Here is a 10268-nt window from a genome sequence, read left to right as displayed (position 1 = left end):
CTTTTTGAAGATCTCCAGAGCTCCAGAAGAGGCTGACCCATTGGCAAAGAAGCCAAAGTGTTTTTTCAGATGATGACAAAGCTGTAGAGTGAGATCTAAACATTTTCTCCAGCTTCTGAGTAAAAGACCGGCTATGGCTATCTGGCCAACAGGACTTTCATAGTAGAAAAGACATGGATGGAGCTGCAACAGCCTCCTGCTTCAGGGCAGCTTTAGGGATTGGGGCAGCAGCAGCCAATCAATGAGGAGCTTGCTTTCTTTGTCTCATTGGGCTGAATTGCAAGTTCCTCATTGATTGGCTACTGCTGCTGTTCCAAGATACACTTAAGGCTGAGAAAAACCGGAAGCGTCACTGCGATACTGGTTGGGAAATAGCGAAGCTCCGATGAGCTTTGCAAAAACCCAGCCAGACAAACTGCTGTCGGGGGGGGGGGGTCTTCAGACTGGAACTGTCTTGGAGGGACAGGGGAGAAAGAGAGGCACCTTGGAAGACCAAGAGGAACAGGCAAGTTTCTTGAAAGGTCGGAGGCAGCTCTTTGATCCAGCAGCAGGGGCAGCAGCCATTGAAATTACCATTACAAGCTGCGGCAACTGGACTAAGATTTGAGCAGGGGTGGTGATTGGACAAAGTATTGTTACTGGGTGAGTTATTGGCTCACAGGTAAGAAAAAACTCACAGGTAAGAAGAAAAAATCTTTAAAGCTTGAAAGAGGTCCCAACCCAAAATAAGTGGCTAATTGGTACTTGGGAATTCAAAGTGATGGGGGAAAAAAAGTAAAGCGATTTTAAAATTAAAGCCCTAAAAAGAAAACTTTCCACCTGGATTTAAAATTGGATTTGGAAGAAATTAAAAATAATATAAGAAAAAGAAAACTGAGTAATAGCATTTTTTTAACACCAAAAGGAATTAATTGAAGAAGAGGAAGTAATTATCTTTGTGGATTTACAATTGATACTTTGTTGCCTGAGGATTTGTGAATTGGAGAGAGACATCTGCTGGTGGAAATAAAAGGACTGCATTAAGTTTGCTCAGTTCACCATGGGAAACTGTTTGAGGAGTATTTGTTTAAACAGCTGGAGCATGATTTCAAAAAGAAGTTGAAAGAGTAAAGACTCAAACTGGAATGGTTTAAATGAACATTTGAACTGGACACTACTTGGAAAGAAAAAAGAAAAAAGAGACATTATATGGACTTGAATTTGAATTACACATAAGCCAAAATAATAAATTAAAAAATCCTTTCTCTTTGAATTGATAACATAGAGAATTGGGACCATGAGTATGAGGAACTAAGGGGGATGTTTCAAAAGATCCGAGAAGCATTTAAGGGAAATAAAAAAGTGGAGGACTGGTTAGAATGCAAAAAAAGGAAAAAGAAAATATGAGCGAGAAGCAAGAATATAATATAGGAAAGAAAATAACTGAAAATAAAAATATAGATGATTACACTGGGTTTGACAGTTGCAGAATAAAAATGGATGGGGGGAATATCTATCAAAAAAGAACAGAAGAGAAGGAAATGGGAAAAGATTCAGTTAATGGTTCTTGGCAGGCAAACATGTCCTCCAATTCATTAATTTCATTTTTCTCCTTTTTTCTTTGCTGTTTCAGTATATCATTAGCATACATGAATACTCAATATTTTTGCAAAACATTCCCATCAGTCTTTCCTCAAATCTCTACTCAGATATTCCCTAAATGTCTGAAAATTGGGGGAAAGAAGTGAATTATACACCCTCCGTGCTTTGTTTGTTCAAGTGGAGAAGTTGAAGGAGAGATGAATGTAGCTGGTACACAATCCTGCATCTTGTATTAGTATTGCTGGAAAGTTATGTTCTCTAATGAATAAAGTAAATCTTCCTTCAAATTCCTGCTTGAAAACATGAAATCTAAAAGCCAAAACAGGGTGTTTTTTTCATGCTTTGAAGTCTTAACCCAGATGGACAAAAACTCAAACTTTTATGGATATGCTCATGATTTCTGTTTTTATCAGATCCCATTTCAGATAAGAGAATTGTTTAGGAGTTTTGAAGGGTTGGCTAAGAGAATGCTATATGCATTAAATTCTGTGACTAAAAGCTGACCGTGTGATGACCTGGCCGTGGCACAAAAACAACACAACCAGAGAACAGGTATAACTCCTCTTTATTGCTCCAACTGTGCCCCCAAACATTCCCACATTCACTACAAGTCCTGAAGCAAAGCTCTCACATGCACCTTCAGAAGCCTCTGGCTGCAAGTAGTCCAGTAAGCCAGCTTAACCAAACAGCAATCAGGGCCAGCAGTCCAATAAGCCAGGTTAGCTAAGCAGTAACCAGAGCAAGAAGTTCAATGAAGCAGGCAAACTGGCAAGCCCCACAAGACCGAGTACAGCAATCTCCAGACTTTGGCAAGTGCACACGAGGCTCCACAGATTCAATGCTTGTTCCCAACAAATGCCCCTCCCACTGGCACCTTCTTACATCTCAGTCCCCATCTCAGTGTACCTTGTAAAATGGGGCGGGGCACTCTCCTCCCTCGTCACCAGCTCAATCTGCATTGATCTCGCTGTCTCTCTTCCCTCCTTGCTCTTGGATCAGGAGGCCTTATTAATTCAGAAAAGCCTTGCCTGGACTGACTCTGCCCTTCCCCAGTTTCCTACAAGGCCAACGGAGCTGGCCTCTCCATCTCTGTCAGTTCTTGTTCCAGCTCATCTTCCCCTGTAAGTAACAAGTTGATATGGGGAAATAAATTTATTTCATATAATAAACAGTTACAATTCTATTTTTTACAACCCTGTAATCCCTTGCTTCAGGGTGGAGTTGGGGTGACTGGACAGAGTTGAACTTTTACTGGCCAGATGCTCTTCCTGATGTTTATGTGGAGTTCATAGCAGATATTTTCTCTTTGTGCCTAGAGAGAGGGTCTTCTCAGGGTGCTGTCCGCCAAGCAGTGTCGGCTGGCGGCCCCCAGGGGAAGGGCCTTCTCTGTGGGAGCACCTACTTTCTGGAACGAACTTCCCTCCAGTTTACGCCAATTGCCTGACCTTCGGACCTTTCGCCGGGAACTGAAAACTTATTTATTTATCCAAGCGGGACTGGCCTGATTTTTAAATACTAAATTTTTTAAATTCTTAAATTTTAAATTTTAATTGTATTTTATTGGGTATTTTATGGTCAATTGGACGGTTTTAATTTCGGCCTTTATGGAATAAGTTTTTTAATTGTTATTTTAGTGTGTATATAAATTGTTTTAATGTAGGCTGTACACCGCCCTGAGTCCTTCGGGAGAAAGGCGGTATAAAAGTTTAATTAATTAATTAATTAAATAAATAAATAATAGAGAAACATCTGTCATGGCCTAGGATTGAACTCTCAATTTCCTGAGTGGGAGGTGAGCATCTTCACCTATAGTGTTCTGTCCCCTCCAACCACAACCAAGAAGACACATGAACTGATTATATTTGCCAGCAATTTACTCCTACGACAGATATCAGTTCTGGCAACAAACCTGCTATAGCCTGCCAAGTTCTCTTATCTCCTCAGACCAGCGTAACTGCAGCTCAGAAATAAACAGAAATCCAGAAGCCAAAGTCTTAGTCTCAAAATATTGCAGCCAAAGTTCCCAAGAGTCAGTTTTTGTCCATCACAAGAAGCTATAGAGCAGTTCCTCCTGCTTTTATACCCTGTGGGGTGTGGCTCCATGACTCAGCACTCTCTAGGCCTGCCCCACCCCTTCTTTTGTTGTTCCCGCCTCTCCTTTCTGGGATGCCTGGGATTTAACCAGGACTGATTGTCAGCAGCTGAGTCTTGAGGCGTTTCCTGGGAGGGGGAAGGTGTGGGAGAAAAAGGCCTCATCATCTCCTCCACCTGGCCTGCCTCTGGATCCTGGAATGGAGCCAGAGAGGAAGGTCCTGCAGAGGGAAGCCCTGTCGGCTCTTCCCCCTGACTCTCTGAGTCACTCTCTGCCAAAAAACCAGGCTCGGGAGCCGAAGACACGACATATAGGCCATCACACCGCTCTAGTTACAATTCTATATTGTCAGAATTTCTTGCAAAAATCAAATCCAGAAGCACACCCAGCTGGATTCATTAACTTCTTTATATACATAATAATACATGAAAATAAATGCACAATACCAACGCCAGCCAATGCCCCAGTTTATTTGCATTTTCAAAAAAAATTGTTTAGTACTTTTTATTTGCTGTGCCAAACTTCCCTTCTCAATAGTGTTCAGATTATATTTAATTACTTCAATTTGTTGTTTCACATCTTGGCTTTTTGATTCCTTTTGTAATTCTATCTTAGATCTACTAAGTTTTTCTTTTCAGACTTTTCTGTCGTTGCCTTTTTTGTTTGTTTTTCTTGGCCATATAGGCTATTGCAATACCTCTCATAAAAGCTTTTGCCGTATCCCATAGATTTTGGTTATTCGTATCTTTCTTATAATCTTGAAAGAACAGATACATTTGTTCTTCCATCTTTAATTTGAATTCCTTATAATTCAAAATTGCTCTTTTTAAAGTCCACCTCTTTATTTTCTTCTGTCCTTTCCATTTAATTTTGATAGGATTGTGGTCTGCCCCAGAATTTATATCAATTGCAACTTCCTCAATCCGAATTTAGTTCTATTGACATCCAAGCCATATCAATTCTAGACCATGATAGGTGTCGACCCGAGTAGTATGTGTATTATTTTTCCCCAAATTTCTCTCTCTCCAGCTATTCTGAATGTTCAGTTCCTCCGCCATTTTAAAAAAGGTGTTTGTCAGCTTTGGAAGCCATACTAGGCTGGAAGCTTCCGTGCTGCCACTTTCTCATGTGTGGGAAAGTAGGAGGGGGGGATTTAGTAGAGGGATTGTCTTTAGACACAATAGCATTCTTCCTGTCAGTCAAGGTCAGGCTGATCCTGCATCTGGAGAAGGAGTGCTGTCTTGATATGGGACAGTTGGCAATTAGAGCATGTGATTGACTGTGGAGTCAGGGGATGGTTTTCGGGGTTTTGATTTACTGAGGAAAAACCTGGACTTCTCAGATTTGGGTTTTCCCAGATGTGCCAGTTTACCTATCCTATTAAATAGAACTTTGAAAGATGCTTGCTTTGGAGTTTTTACTTGGAGTGGGGTTTTTTTTCTGGAATGCTGACAGTGTTAGGTAGTATTCTTCTAATTCCTTTCCTTATTTTATCACTTCTATGGTCTAGATCTCTGTCTACTATTGCATTGAAATCACCCACTATACAAATATTATCAGTTTCAATCTCCCCTATAATATTTTGTAACCCAGTGGTCCAGTTGACTGCATCTGAAGCACTGAATAGGTGGGCAAGTAGGTCTTGACTTGGGACTGGAACTGCAGGCGGTCTTGGCCAGTTGATGGTCAGCTGCCTCTCAGGGAATCTCTCAGGGAACCTCTGGCCCCAAGTCACCCTTCAGGTGGCACACCCTGAGTTTGGCATCTAACTCGATGGATGCCCGGTACCACTCATTTAGCTGAGGAGGTAGGTCCCTGTATGCACAGGCCTGGTGCAAACTTCGATCAAGACCTGCCTTAAACCGATGGACCAGCAGCTGCTCCGTAAGTTGCCAGCAAGCCAGCGGAACTCCTGGACATAGTCTGGTGCCAGTCGGGCCCTCTGTTTTAGTGCCATAATCTCCCCTTCAGCCTGCTGGGCCTGGGTCACATCCTCTGGGCACTGGGTAATCAACTGAGTGGCATTGCCCGATTCACCAGGCCTGGGAATGGAGGGCTGTGTGGGGAGTATCCGTGATTGGGGTCTTCCTGCTCTTTTTTGATATCCTCAAAAATGAGAATTTGATATCCTCAAAAAGTGAGGGACATGCCCGAGCAACATTCCTGTGCCAATAAAATCTTCCCTTCCCCTGTGGAAAGATCAGGCTCTGCCAGTTGGCCTTGGGGTGCCCGGATGGGAATATCAAGCAATTTCTCCCTTGCTGGGCGTTAGCCAAGGGGAAGCAGCAAAATCTTGTTCTTTTGGAGCAAAACAGCCTGTCAGGCTGTCTCTGATTATATTTAGGAAAGAATACACCTTGACTTCATTTGAAAATAAAGAAAAGTACTTTTACTAAATACATCCGGATTTAAAGTTGGATCTGAGACAGAATATGGCTAACATCCCATATCCCCTCGTTAGTCCCTCCTTCCCACAAAAGGTCAGGCAGGCCTGGTCCAATGCCAGCTCCTTCTCACCCCCCCGTGGTAAGCTTCTTCCGAAGGTTTCCGGCAGTTTATTATCTCAGGAGTGCAGGGTTCGTTGGAAAGCCCGCATGTCTGGCGTTTATGCTGATTCAAACATTTACTGCCCCCTCCCCTCCTTTTATGTCAGATGACACTCTTAAAGGGCCCTCTTCTGTTAATCTGAATAGGATAGTATAGGATAGTGTACATCTTAGGTTCATGGCTATTTTACATTAACATACTGACACTGCAATCTAACTACTGAATACAAATTGCACACATATAACACAAATAGAGTGAAGCTTGGAGTGGAGGCTGACACAGCCTCTACAGCTACATTGCTGGCATTGGCTTGTATGACCAACTGTTTATCTGGATCTGGATGTTTTAATACTGGTTCGGCTAAGAAAAGTTGTTTAAGTGTTTCAAATGCCGCTTGGCATTCCATTGTCCAGTTTAGTTGTTGCCTAGATTTTGGTTTGTTTTAAGCAGGTTAGTAATAGGGAGGGTGATATTTGCAAAAGCTGGGATAAATTGGTGGTAAAAGTTTGCAAATCCCAAGAAGCTTTGTTGGTGTTTGTTTGTGCGAGGTGTTGACCATGGCTTGCACTTGTTTTTTAAAAATGCTTTTATTATACAGTTTTATTTGTTTTACATTACAGTTTCCGCTTTGCAACAGCTCTATACCGGCTTATATCCACAGTTTTTTACATTTATATATACCATTATGTTTATATTATATATTTATCATTGTAAATATTTTTTACATTTTTTGTAACATCTTACTGTGATCTAATATTTATATAACAAATATTCTTCATCCTTCTTTATACTTGTACTTATTTTTGATTTTTATTTCATTAATCATCTTTCATTTTTAATTTTCTAATCTTTGCATATACTCTCAAGCCAATTACACCATATACCCCAAATTAAATAATGTTCTATTGACCTGTGGCACAATCCATGCTTTGCCATGCCATCTCTTCCTCCTGCTTTGCTACTCCATCTCTTCCTCCTCACCAGCAGCATCCACTTGGCCAATCTCCCTGCAAACTCGGCTGACGCTTCCACACCTCCATGCATTTCCTTTCCTTCCTCCCACAACCTCCCCATGCCCACGCGGCATCTGGTTCTGCAGTAAGGCAGGTGCGGGAATTGCCAACCCATTGGCGGGCACCAGGAGCCTGGGGGGGGGGATTGCACTTACAAGAAAGGGGACGGTCCTCTCTTCTTTAAGGAGCTCGACTTTGCTGGACTCTTCTCTTCTCTGCCCACTCTTAATGCCACCGAAACTTCTGGGAGACCGGCTGGACACAGCCGAATGAGGCTTGCTGTCCTGCAACAATTAATAGAAAGTGGAGATGAGAAAAGAGAGTGAGAGAGCAATGGGGAAATGGCTACCCCCAGATTCTCAGGCAAGCATGGCAGGGCTTCGGGGAAGGGAGTAAGCTGCGAGCTCCTTCCCTGCAGCCCTTGATATCTCAGACTTCCTCAGTCTCTCTCACTCTCTTTTTGCCCTGCAGGACTTAGCTGTGAGACAAGAGCACCAACAAACAGCTGTGACTGCTCGAGCCAGCCAAAGAAGAGAGGAAGGGAGAGGGAATTGGGTATCATTGTTTCCCCATCACTCTCTTGCTCTCTCACTCTCTTTTCTTGTCTCCCCAAGAACTGAACCTTTTTTCACATGACTTGGAGCTCCCAGGCAGCCTGGAGTTCCTGCAATGAGGCAGATCTGGGCTAATGCTATTGCAATCCTGACCGTAGCCTGGATCCTAGGCACTTTCTATTACTTGTGGCAGGACAGCAAGCCTCATTCAGCCGCATCCAGCTGGTCTCCCAGCAGCAGTGGCATCGGCATCGGCAGTGTTAAGAGTGGGCAGAGAAGTTCCAGCAAATCAAGCTCCATAAAGAGGGGATCATCCCCCTTCTTGTAAGTGCGGCTTTCCCCCCCGGGCTCCCGGAGCCCGGGGCCCGCCAATGGATTGGTGATTCCCGTGGCTGCCTTACTGCAAAACCAGATGCTGTGTGGGAGTGGGAAGGTCATGTGAGGGGAAGGAAAGGAAGTGTGCAGAGGTGTGGAAGAGTCGGCTGAGTTTGTGGGGAGATTGGCTGGCAAGGTGGAGTGGCAAAGCGGTGGGGGTGGGCGGGGCAGCGGGGCTTGTGCCAAGGGGCCTTGATGTATTTATTCCAGCATTTTTCTAGCAGCTTACTTCCTTCCCTGAAGCTCTGCCATGCTTGCCTGCCTTCCACATGGGCTTCCGCATGCCTGCCTTCGCAAGCTAGCCACTGAGACACCAGGAAGGCAGTGTGGAAGGCAGGCAAGCATGGCAGGACTGCAGGCCATGGATCGGTTCAGGGGCATGGCCAGCCAGCCATTGCTCCCGATTTTTTTTTTAATTTACATTTATATCCCGCCCTTCTCCGAAGACTCAGGGCGGCTTACAGTGTGTAAGGCAATAGTCTCATTCTATTTGTATATTTACAAAGTCAACTTATTGCCCCCCCAACAATCTGGGTCCTCATTTTACCTACCTTATAAAGGATGGAAGGCTGAGTCAACCTTGGGCCTGGTGGGACTAGAACCTGCAGTAATTGCAGGCAGCTGTGTTTTAATAACAGGCTATCTTACAGCCTGAGCCACCACGGCCTGATTTGGTGAACTAGCCCCAATCTCCATTACCTACTTGCCTGATCTGGTCCGATCCGGTAGCATTTCACCCCTGGATTAACCCATTATGACACAGAGCTCACTACATTGCACAATCTCCTAAGGACATTGCTTCACCTTCAGAAACTTCAACCAAATTTCTCAGACAACCTACAGACAACCTATGACCCCTACATATGCTCTACATGGCCCCATGGGAGTCTGACAACAGCCAATAGAATACATGTCCTTGCACAAGAACAGGAAGCTTGAGTGCAAAGTCAAAGAGAAGGTATACAAAACCCTTGCTCTCAACTCCATGTGGTCAGTTACCCAGAATCACATATGCTTGGTGGTTCTGCTTCATCAATAAATGGACCCTCTTTCCAATCAACCTCCAGCCTTCATTTTGTCTCCAGTGCCCTTCTCCCAGCTTGGAACTGAACCAGATGGATATTTCTTCCAACAATGCAAACACAAGCAATAGAACACAATTGTCGTGTCCCACTCCTCCGCTGACAGCCAGGTCAGGGAAATCCGAATCAGGCTTGCCTCTGCAGCTCTGCCCAAAGTCCTAGCAAAGTCCTCAGAGCAGGCAGGAGACCAGTAAGTGACTTCAGCAAGATAAGTTCGACTTTTGCCTGACTCAGAGACTGCCAGAAAGCAGATCCTTTATATAGGCCATGGGGTGTGGCTCCATGACTCAGCACTCATTAAGGCCTGCCCCTCCCTTCCTTCTGTTGCCTCCGCCTATCCAGCCTTCTGATGCGAGGGTCACACCAATCAGCAGCTGTTGGGAATAAACCCTCCTCAGGCTCACATGCTGTGGAGGAGGGGGAGGGGTCTAGCTGCTCCGTTTGCCTGGGCATGGAGTCAGGGCTGGGGCCGGGAGATGCTCCTTCTTCTGCAGTTTGTGTGGGCATGGAGCCAGGACTTGGGCCGGGAGGCATACATTCCTCAGTGTTCGGGAGCAGGTAAGAAGGCCCCGGCTGCTCTGAGGGCGGGCAAGACACAACAACAATGATACCAGAGTCCTAAATTTAAAAAGAACTGATTTTAACAAACTGAGAAAGAACTTGGGAAAAATGACTTGGATGGAAATCCTTAAGGGAAAAACAACTCAAGAATCTTGGAAAACTCTGAAAAATATAATAAAAGCCCATCCCAGCACAATGCCACTGAAAAAGAAAAACAAGAAATCCAAGAAGAAACCAGCATGGCTACACAAAGATTTCTCTGACAAATTCAAAGACAAAAAGGAGAAGTACAAAAAATGGAAAGAAAGATGCATAACTAAGGCAGAATATCAGCAGATAGCCAGAATCTGCTAAGACAAAGTGAGGAAAGCAAAGCTTCAGAACAAACAAAGACTTGCAATAAATGTCAGCCCTGAAGGCCATCTTTTTCTTTGTCAAAGATGATAAAAAGTTTCATTCAACA

The 10268-nt window shown here is 44.0% G+C and overlaps 1 long non-coding RNA gene across 1 annotated transcript; it reads left to right on the top strand.

Annotated features, from left to right (window-relative positions):
- The first annotated feature begins 266 nt into the window (after nt 1-266).
- On the top strand, nt 267-7279 carry LOC131202136 (uncharacterized). The gene is made up of 3 exons (XR_009156076.1): nt 267-2133; nt 2581-2702; nt 2898-7279. It is a non-coding gene; the product is annotated as an uncharacterized LOC131202136 (long non-coding RNA).
- The last annotated feature ends 2989 nt before the right edge of the window (nt 7280-10268 follow it).

This window comes from Ahaetulla prasina, chromosome 7, assembly GCF_028640845.1.
Source record: "Ahaetulla prasina isolate Xishuangbanna chromosome 7, ASM2864084v1, whole genome shotgun sequence".
Taxonomy (NCBI): Eukaryota; Metazoa; Chordata; class Lepidosauria; order Squamata; family Colubridae; genus Ahaetulla; species Ahaetulla prasina.
The sequence above is the reverse complement of the archived record's forward strand: the minus strand, read 5'-3'. Positions and strand labels throughout refer to the sequence as shown.